Source organism: Alligator sinensis, unplaced genomic scaffold (assembly GCF_000455745.1).
Source record: "Alligator sinensis unplaced genomic scaffold, ASM45574v1 scaffold36_1, whole genome shotgun sequence".
In the NCBI taxonomy this organism is placed as follows: Eukaryota; Metazoa; Chordata; order Crocodylia; family Alligatoridae; genus Alligator; species Alligator sinensis.
The window spans coordinates 596,791-606,906 of NW_005842101.1; positions in this window are offsets into that span (position 1 = coordinate 596,791).

A 10,116-nucleotide genomic window follows, 5' to 3' on the forward strand; every position below is an offset into this window, starting at 1 on the left:
CCCATGCTTCTTGGTGAGTAGGGTCCAGCAAGGGTTTCATCCCAGCTAAGCAAGTGGCTCCTACAGTGGGTGCTCTGTCTCAGTCCCTGCGTTAGATGCGTGGCTCATTCATACACCCAGATGATTCACCCTTCTCAGCAGGTTGCGGGTCTGGGCCACCTCATGCATGCCCAGGGTTGGGGCTCCAGTACAGGCCCACTGTGTTGCAGAGCTTGCACTACCCATGGGCCCTCATGTCCGGCAGTGAGGAATGGGGCCGAAACTGCCCCCTGCCCCTCCAAGGGCCTTGGCCTGACAATGACTCACCATGCAGCGGCATCTGCACTGGTGCTGGGCTCATGCTGGGGTTGGAGACCTGAGCTGCCTCAAGCAGCCCCCAAGGTCCTGGTCCCTCTCAGACCCTCCTTGCAGTGACGCCTGCACCATCCGGCCTCGTGCCAGGGTTGGAGACCTGAGCCACCTCACTCGGCTCCCAAGGTCCTGATCCCTAGCGGACTCTCTGTGCAGCAACACCTGCACTCTCATGCCAAGGGGTTGGGGATGTGGCCACCTGTTGCTCCCATCCAACGGTGGAGTTTTTGGGCTCTTCAGGGCACCTGGAAGCACCCCCTGGGTAGTTCTTCCTCAGCCCCGGCTTCTTTCTTCTCTGTCCCTTGTCGTCTTCTTCAGCTGCTGTGCACACAGCTCTTTATACACCCTTTTGGGGCTCCACCCCAAAACTGAAGATTGGTCAACTGGGGAGGAGGTGGAGTGCAGTCTTCAATTAGGTCCGCTCGTCACCTCACCCTGATGTCAGGGCAGGGCAGACTCTTCCCAAGGCTCCTCCTCTGCTGGTCTCCGATTGGTGGGTTTGCCCCACCAATTGCTTTGGCAATTCTCTAAGCCTGAGGAACCAGGCAAAGATAGGTATGCCCACCACATTAGTAATAAGATGAGGTTTTTTCCCCTAATCAGCATAGGGGGGAAAAAGCTCCTCATCTTACATTTACATACAAGGAAACCCCATTAAAATACAGTGTGTATCATTAAACTGGTGCCAAAAGCAGCACGTGCTCAGCAATGGAAACAAACTATGAAGTTGATTAACTGCAGCTAACCCTGAGCACGACTATAAAACACATGGCCTATATTGGCAAACATATTGATGGAAACCTTTAAAAAATGGGTGTGTGTTCCCTCCCCAGGGGACTGGTACCTGGCCTGGAGGCATTGCAATACCAGGCCAGAGCCAGCTCTGACATCCTTCCCTCAGTGCCAGAAATTCTTGATCTTAGTCAAAAAGTTGAGATGCTTATGGGAAACGTTATTATTATTATTATTATTTACAAATTTTATTAAAAACACACTTATCACCCTTCACTTACAAAACTACACATAGTGAGCATCTTCTCATACCATTCTTAGTGTACCTTTCACTTATACTATGACAGAAGTCTGCCCTAAGAAAAATTTCTCACAAGCTCAGAAAAATATTCCCTGATAAATTTTCATATTTTATCTCTGCATTTTTCATCAAATTCTGAGGATTTGGGGATTTGTTTTTCAAATTTTAGGATTATAGGACAGTTTCCAAGATTAGGATTTAGATTTTTCTAAGTTTTTAGCAGCATTGGAACTTAGGGAGAAAATAGTAATTCTGGCAATTATTTTCTTTAATTCTTTTTTTAAAGTTAATTATATTTATTTCTCAAATTATTTTTCCCTTCTGGAGGTAATTATGGCATGTTGTCTTATTTTGACCTCCTGATATATATCAACAACAAACTGAGGAATAAAAGAACAAGGATAGAATATACTTAAATAGAACATGCAGCACAAAGTTGTGACTCCTAATTACAGAGGCTAGTTCATGGACGAAGGACACATGGCTGTTCTGTAAACTTTAAACCTCTGAAATGTACTCACCCTATACTTGTACCCTGTACTTGTCCAGTAATTAAGAATACTGTGAGTGCATCTACACGAGACACGTTAATATGAACAAACTTAATTTACTGTACAGCATGGGCACGTGTCTACATGTGCATGGTTTACTGCTCAGAAAAAATGGCTAATAACACCTAAATTTGATGCCTGCAAGTGCAGGTATAAAATTTAGGTGTGATTAGTTAAAGTGCAGGAACTTCAGTGCCAGGTCTGCTTAGCTGCTAGGGGGCTACCCTGGGCCCAGCCCCAGGGCTCCTGGGTGCCTCTCCTGCCACAGGGCTGGTCTGCTCTATGTCAGCCCCTATCTGCATGCTATAAAAGACTCCAGCCATTTTGTGCCTTGGAACACACACACCAGGGCCTTGGAGCCCCCTGGAGAGGAGGCAGTTCTGTCCCCTAGCCAGAGCTCCTGCTTGGCCACAGATGAGTGTGGCAAAGGGCTGCAGCCTGCTGCTCCCCCTGCCCAGCCCTAAGATCTCCCCAGGGCTGCTTCCTGGCTGTTTCTGGCAGTGGGGCCAGCACCTGCTCCCTGCTGCTGCTCACACCCAGAGATTGCTTCTATCATTAGTCTATACTGCTTATGGCCAAAAAATTGTAGTATATAACAGTGGTTCACAATTTAACATGGGGTTTCATTGTGAGGATGGAATTCTCCCAATTAAAATATACTTTTAAAAAGTTGTATGGCTATAAAATCCCTTATTAATTTATTCTTTCCAGAAAAAGCACAATGGCCTAATATAAATAAAAATAATGCACCAAATTTTATACCTTCGGAGCTCCTAACAATAATATCTGCCATGTTCCCTCTCTCTGCATTCTCATTGACAACTACTGCCAATAAAGTAAAAAGGAAGACAGACTAAACAATCTTTCATGGGCTATTTGCAGCAATTAAAAAAATACAATTAAAAAAATAACTTGCACTTATACAGTACAACCTCATTATAACAAACCCCCATGGGACCAGGAGAAAAGTTCATTAAAAGAGGGTGGTCTCTATAATAGGATCACTCAATTCACTGCATCAGTAATGAAAAAATATTGGTTCCTGCTGTTGGGGCTGTTAAAAAGCAGGGTTTGTTATGAACAGGGTTTGTAATAATGAGGTTGCACTTCACTCTGAAATAGCACAGAAATCAACTAGGTTTTAAATGGGCAAATTAACTGGAAAGAATGTAATGTAAACAAGCCTTTTTAGTTACACTAAAAAGATCATTTTCTATCAACTGAACTATGGTTTTCAAAGACCTTTGCTTTGTGGTGCAACATTGCACTGAGAAAAATACAAATGCCTAAGGTAAATTCTGCCCTTAGGTACTTACTCTCCTCATGCAACTCCCCACCACCACTGAAATAAATGGGAACTGGGAACGTGTATCTGAGCACAGAATTTAGCCCCATGCTTGAATAATATAAAATCAAAATGGTTAACAATGGCACCCAAAAGATTAATGAATTTCTACAGAAATAAATTAGATTTGAAATGACTGTTGGAACATATGCATTATACAAAAGATCATGAAATCCATTTCATCTGACATATTGTACAATGAGCTACAAGAACATTTGCAACTGATAGAAGTATGTAAGATCTCATGTATTATTCTTACAATAAAGATTACACCATGGAAGCCAGCTGTTATACTTCATATTGTGCTCTAGCAACCTGAAGGTCATGAACCAGAGACATGACTTGAACATCTTGGTCATTGGAGTTTCATGCTCTACAGCTGGAACTTAGGAGCTGAAAAGTTGTTAGATGTTGACATACTATGCATGTTTCTCTAACTGGGGCAATAGTGATTCATAAAATGTAATGTAGAATGTGGATTAACACAAACATTTGCAACAGAAAGAGGGAAAATATATCCTGTATAGCTGGAGTCCTCTGCTGCAGGAATTTTACAATTGCAGAGATAAAACAGTCCAGATTTCAGCATCTATGTTTTCTTTGATGTTCCAAAGGGAAGCAACATATGGATGCTCCATGTTTAACATAATGAAAAACAAATGCACAAAACCTTTAAAATTCTATGTTAAAAAGCTGAAAGTTGCACTTAGAATCAGGTGCAAACCTGTCTCAAAATAGTACTCTATCCAGAGTCATTAAGACAACATGGAAAAATCAGCCTTCAGAATATGTTTCTGAAAGTGCCAGGAACAATATTATTTATGCAATTTCACCATTTTTTTATAGGAAGCAAGAGCATACAAATTTATTCCATAGCTGAAAAGAGGATGTAGATGAAAACTAGATGTGGGCAACATAGGACATATCTCCCCCAAGTATTTAAATGCTCAGTAAGGTACACATTTATTAGCTGGCAGTGAGAACTGTCCCATTTTACATATGGGTTCATGTCAGTTTCAGCCAATCAGATTTCTCTTATACTACAAATAGCCACTTTCTTCATTTGTATTATTTTTAGAAGTAAAAGGGGGTTGGGTTGATAGGTTTGATTTCTGAATACAGCTGAGCAGGCATTGTAGCACAAATACTGTGATTGTCAGATCAGAGCTTTGGCAAGTCCAATTCACAAACTGTACTATCCACTCCCATTCCCAGGTGGAAAATGCAATTTCTCCTGGGGAAAGACTTATTCAGCAAGGATTTAAGTAAATAGGACTTACACATATATCTAGGCTTAGTCTCCATGATAATGTTCTGTGTTGGGCTAGAGATGTGAAAAGATCACATGCCTCAGCTGACATATCTAAGTATGCTGGCATATCCCCTGGAGTAGAAGTAGGTGTGCCAACATAATTTACAAACAGCTTACTTCTGTTATAACATTCAGAAAAGTATTAGTAAACTTCTATTGGCATATGGGTGCTCAGTTAGCGGCTGAGGCTCTGTAGTAGAGACAAGGCCAAAAATTAAAACGTATATACTTACATGTTTTGTAAAGTAGGGATGGATTGCTGAATATAGGACTGTAGCTCATACTGGGCATGCCAAAATTTTTTTAAATATATATTTATATTAGTTCTGTAACTCTGATCAGCACAATATAACTATCTTTTTTGCATAGCCATTCCTATGCCAGAAATTTAAGATCTATACTTACAGGCTACCTTTGTGGACAGTCCTCCATCAGAACTTAAATCTACCCCTAACTGAATCCTTTTAACACGTAGCAATTTAGCTGATATGTCCTTCCACATTTACAACAGTAAAGTTAAAAGAATATTTTTACAAGCAGGCATTCACAGGTATTCTTCCTGAGGACAGCTGATGCATTTTTAAATTGTTTTACTAACACTTCTGTTTCAGTAGTATTCAATGGAAAAGCCATGTTTCTTTCATTGCTAAAGCTAAGGACAGACATTCAAAAAGCCTGAGCCTGAATTGATTTAATCTTTGCAGGTTAGTCTAACCTGGCAAGGCTGAACCACTTTGTAACCACACAGACATGTCCTGCAGTGGCTCAGGATAAAAGCCAGGAGGCACTAGAGAAGCCTTCCCTTCACTTCCACAGAGCTGAGCTGAGGAAGGGCATGGCCAGATCCTGACAGGACACTCTTATTATTTCACCCCCACCCTCCTGAGCTGTCCAGCAGGGAATGTTTATCATCCCTAACTCAATGGTCCTCAACCCATTAAGAAAACAAAGCTTCTCTCCATTAACTAATAGAGTTCTTCTTAAACAGCTCTTCTAAAGAAGGACAGTAAGCTACCTGTTGATTAGCTCCAAAGAGCCTGTCTGCCATTGTTGTCTCCCACAGTACAGACTGTAGCCAGCATGTGATCTGCTACCTAATGCTGAGGTGTCTACATAAAGCAGAGGGGTAGGGGGAATAATCCCTGCTCAGAAAGAAGAATCCAGGCTGACATTCTGTGCTTGCAGGTCTCTACCAGAGCTGCAGCCAAAGAGCAGAGGGCAGAAGCCAGTCCTGCTGTGGAGCAGAGAGCCTCGCCCAGCCCCAAGAGCATGCTGGGATGCTGGGGGAGTCTGGTTTATCTTAAACCAGTAAGCGGTCTGGGGTAGACATTGCATAAACCAGTTTGACTCAAATCAGTTAAGTCTCATACTACATTCAACTAGGTTTACCTCAAACTGGTTTCAGCCATTTTCAAACTGGATGATTTGCACTGAACATCTGTTCTGTTACAGGTTTAAACCAGTTTCTGATCACTTAAACCGATCTATGTGTAATGTCTGTCCCTAGCCAAAATGTTTACATAAGGTAAAACAGACTTAAAAACCCTTAATCCTCTAAGAACAACAGATGAGTCTAATCTGGTAAAATCATAAGGAGTCTAGATGTCAAAGACCCTGATTTTGGTACTATTTTAATGCAAGATAATTATTTCAATTTTAAAATATATTATAATTACAGTTATTATGTGATATTAGTGAAACTAGGTGCTCAGACACCACAGTGATGAGGTTTTATAAATAACATCAGAAGCACTAAAAGTAATGTAAAAGGAAAAAAAATCAGAATTAAAATATTATTTTTGCATGTTATGATCATGATGCTGAATATTTTGTCAGATTTCATATTGCAACTGGAAATAGCATAAATGTATTGGGTTCATGTAACTGAATACGACAATCAGATGAAGCATGTAACATTTAAAACAAGACAGCATGAGAGTATGAGAGAATGAGAAAGCGTTGAGAAGGACAACTGGTGGCTAGTTTTCACAGAAATGTGGCCATCTTATCTCCAGGGTTAAGTCTACCTCAAATCATAGAAAATCAGTTTGGTGGCATTAGGGAAGTGCCCGTTGAAACTGAAGTCCCCCCATTTTCAGGGTTAAGTGTTAAAAAAACACAATAAAAGTGTTTTTCCATATTGCCCACCAATGTATCTCAGCACTGTTCAAGAGGGATCACATCCAGGACACTTGAGTGTGGTTTCTTTGAAGATGTTGGTATGTCTGCACTAGGCATGCCAGTACATTTCATATAGATTGATTACTGAAAAGACTTTCAAGATAGTAATGACTTTCAGATAGTAAAGACTCAAGTCAGATTTGAATAAGTCAGCTGAAGGTAAAATGTTGCATATCATATACCAGTCCTTGGGTTAGTTAAGCACCAAATACATTTTTACAAAATAAATCTTATACTGTTAACACACACAGTTTATGGTAGACAAAAATGAGGGATTTCACATGCTACTCAGATTTGTATACAGCCAGGAGAAAGCATGGTCAATAAATATTATTGTTTGGAAAACATTCATTGCCATCATACTGATAATGTATTTTAAATCCTGGGGTTATCAAGAAAGTGCTTTTTTTCACCATACTGTTTGACAGCTGAAATTAAACAAATCCTATTGAAGTACAAAGCTAATAGAAGGTTTACTATGTGTGTCATTAGCACCATCCATATAAGGAAACAGAAAATATGAGGTGTGGATTTTAAAAATATGATAAAATGAGAGTACTGTTAGATGCATACAAAGGTGCGACTTCAGGCCAGGCATTTTCTTATTAGAATCAAAGTGTCTCTATCTTATTTTAGTAAATAATCACTGTTGTGTGATTCAAGTTGACATCTTTCAAATTATTTTATCAAGCCAAAATATATTCTGCAGTTGAAATATGTTTTAACTGTTGTGTCATTTTAATAAAATATATGGCATGAAATGATTGCTTTATAATATGCTGCTAAACATTTTTATGTTCAAGTATAGCAAAGGTAGAATGCAGCAACTTAATTTATATGCTAGTATATTTTTTAGCCCTTACTTTGGGTTCTGTTATTTATATGTTTGATGTGAAAGCTCATACAGCGAAAAGTTTAAATATATATTAAAAAGTTCCCTAAAAATTATATCAATACATGAGTTCACTGTAATCATTCTATTCAGAATCATTCTATGTGGGCTCTCACTTGAAGTTTCTTAAATTGAAACCCAGTCAAAATCAATGAGTTTCACTTGGTTCTGTATTACAACTGCATGCAATCATGAATTCCACATGACTTCTATATAAAGCCACACTGACCTACAGTTTAAAAAGCAGACCTACTATCGCTAGAGAGGTTTGTTAATCTAGGAAGATCTTTCACTGAACTTAGTCTATATTTCAATAAATGCAGTCTAAGTTTCAAGTTTCTAACTAAACCTGTAAGCTGAAAAAGATACGTGGGTTGAATTTTTGGAAATGTAATACAATATTCACATTTTTTTTTAATGGCAGATAAAAAACAAGGGTGTAGATTTATGTTGCTTGCTTTGGGAAATAATAAGTTAAAGGTAGGTTCAAATTAATATTGAAATTGGATTTGAAATTTGTTAATAATATATACACACTACAGGAACATACAGATAAGCCTGCATGTGTGTCTTGCCACATCTCAAAGAAGTTTGAGACTTGGCAAGAGGCACGCTAGGACAAAAAAGGGTTCCCTGCATTGCATATTTGCATCATGGGCTCAAAATTTGACACCTGGATATCCAGGTATCAAAAAAATAAATAAAAACAAGGAAAAAAAGCAGAGCAGGGCATGGTCCAAGACCATGTCCTGAGGCAACCAGAGGCTCAGGTCCTCCAAAGAGATGCTCTGGTAGCTGGCCAGAGCATTTTTATGGCTGGCCCTTGCCTCAGTGCTGAAGGACACTGCCTCCATGTGTGGGGCAGCCAGAAGCTTTGCAGACTGCATGGACCCCAGCTCCATCAGAGGTAAGTAAGGGCCTGAGGGTGGGGGGAATGGAGCGGGAGGGGGCTGTGGAGTGTGGGGGACTGTGGGTGCAGGGGGGGCTGCTCGGGAGGTGTGAGTCCCCTGCCTGCCCTCCCTCATGGCCTACACACCCCCCCCTCCCACAGCAGCAGCTCTCGGGGCCCTCCTGGCAAAGTTCCCCCATGGCTCAGGGCAGTGCAGCTCAGCCCCAGCCACCTGGCACCCAGTGCTGCCTGTGCCAAATCATGCAGCCCCAGCTGGACTTAGTGCAGGCCATGCACCTTCAGGCAGCTCCAAGCTACTCAGGCCTCCTGGACTAGGTGGCAGGTTGCACGCATTGTGGGTAAACTCATGCACTGGGCCAGCTCAGCAGGGTCCACCCACACTTGCCTATCGTAGTCCAGGAGGTCTCTGATATGGGTGACAGCACTCAGGACTAACCTCTGTCACAACCAGGGCACCTCTGCCATCGGCACCTCCAGCTGGGGGTTCCAAAGGAGGGGCTCGACGAGCAGGTCAGCACCCTGGGTGAGTGTCTCAGGGGACCTGGAGGTGGGGACAAGCCTCCAGGCCCGAAGGAAGTCCTGGTAGAATTCTAGCAGCCCTCGCAGGTCCTGCAGAGAGAAGCCTCACAGGCTAAGGAGCTGCCAGTAATACTGGAACCTCCAGAAGTGGCAGAGGAAGCCGCACCCCAGGTGGTCCCATGCCGGATGGGCACTGACACCATATAGCAGTCACTGCACTTAAGGCGGAATGTCAGGACCTGGCTACACAGGCAGACCAAGCCCTGGCCGCTCTCCTGAAAGGGCCCAGACAAGGTGTTGCTCACTGAAGGGTGGCGGCTAGATGCCAGAGGAGTGGGCCTGGGAAAAGTATGGAAATGAGATATAAATTCAGTCCAACTGGGAGTAGCATGCCTGCTCGTCCCCCAACCTCATGTATATGAAGGCAGGAAGGCTGTCAGGGTGACAGGTATGCTGGATGTCCACCAGGGAGTATTCTGTCATGATCTCCCCAAAAATGCCTACAGTGGCCTGGTTCTTCTCCCTGCCTGACTGGTCTCATGTGTCCGGGGTGACATTAAAGTCCCCACTAAGGACCAGGCACTCGCGTGGGTTGAGGGTGCTGATGTAAGTGGCCACCTGGTGGAAAAAATCCATGAACTCTGGGTCCTTTGCAGGGGCATACACATTCGGAAGGTTCAGGACCAGCCCCTGCACTTGGACCTGGAGGTGCAGGAGGTGGCCTGACACCACCTCAACATCCTGGAGAACCTCTGGCTGCAGGCCTGGGGAGAACAGGGTGGCCACCCCACAAGAGGGTGCTGAGATGTAGACCGTGCCTCCCCACTCCAGATGCTAGTTAGGCTCATTGGCTAGGGTCATCAGGGTCTCCTACAAGGATACCATGGGGTACCCCCTCCTGAAGGAAGGAGAGCACCCAGCATCTCCGGAGACCCTTCCTGCAGCCATGGATGGTGAGGGTTGTGATCTTAAATGACCTCATGGCTGGGGTGGGGTTGGGGGGGGCATGGAGTGGATGGTTC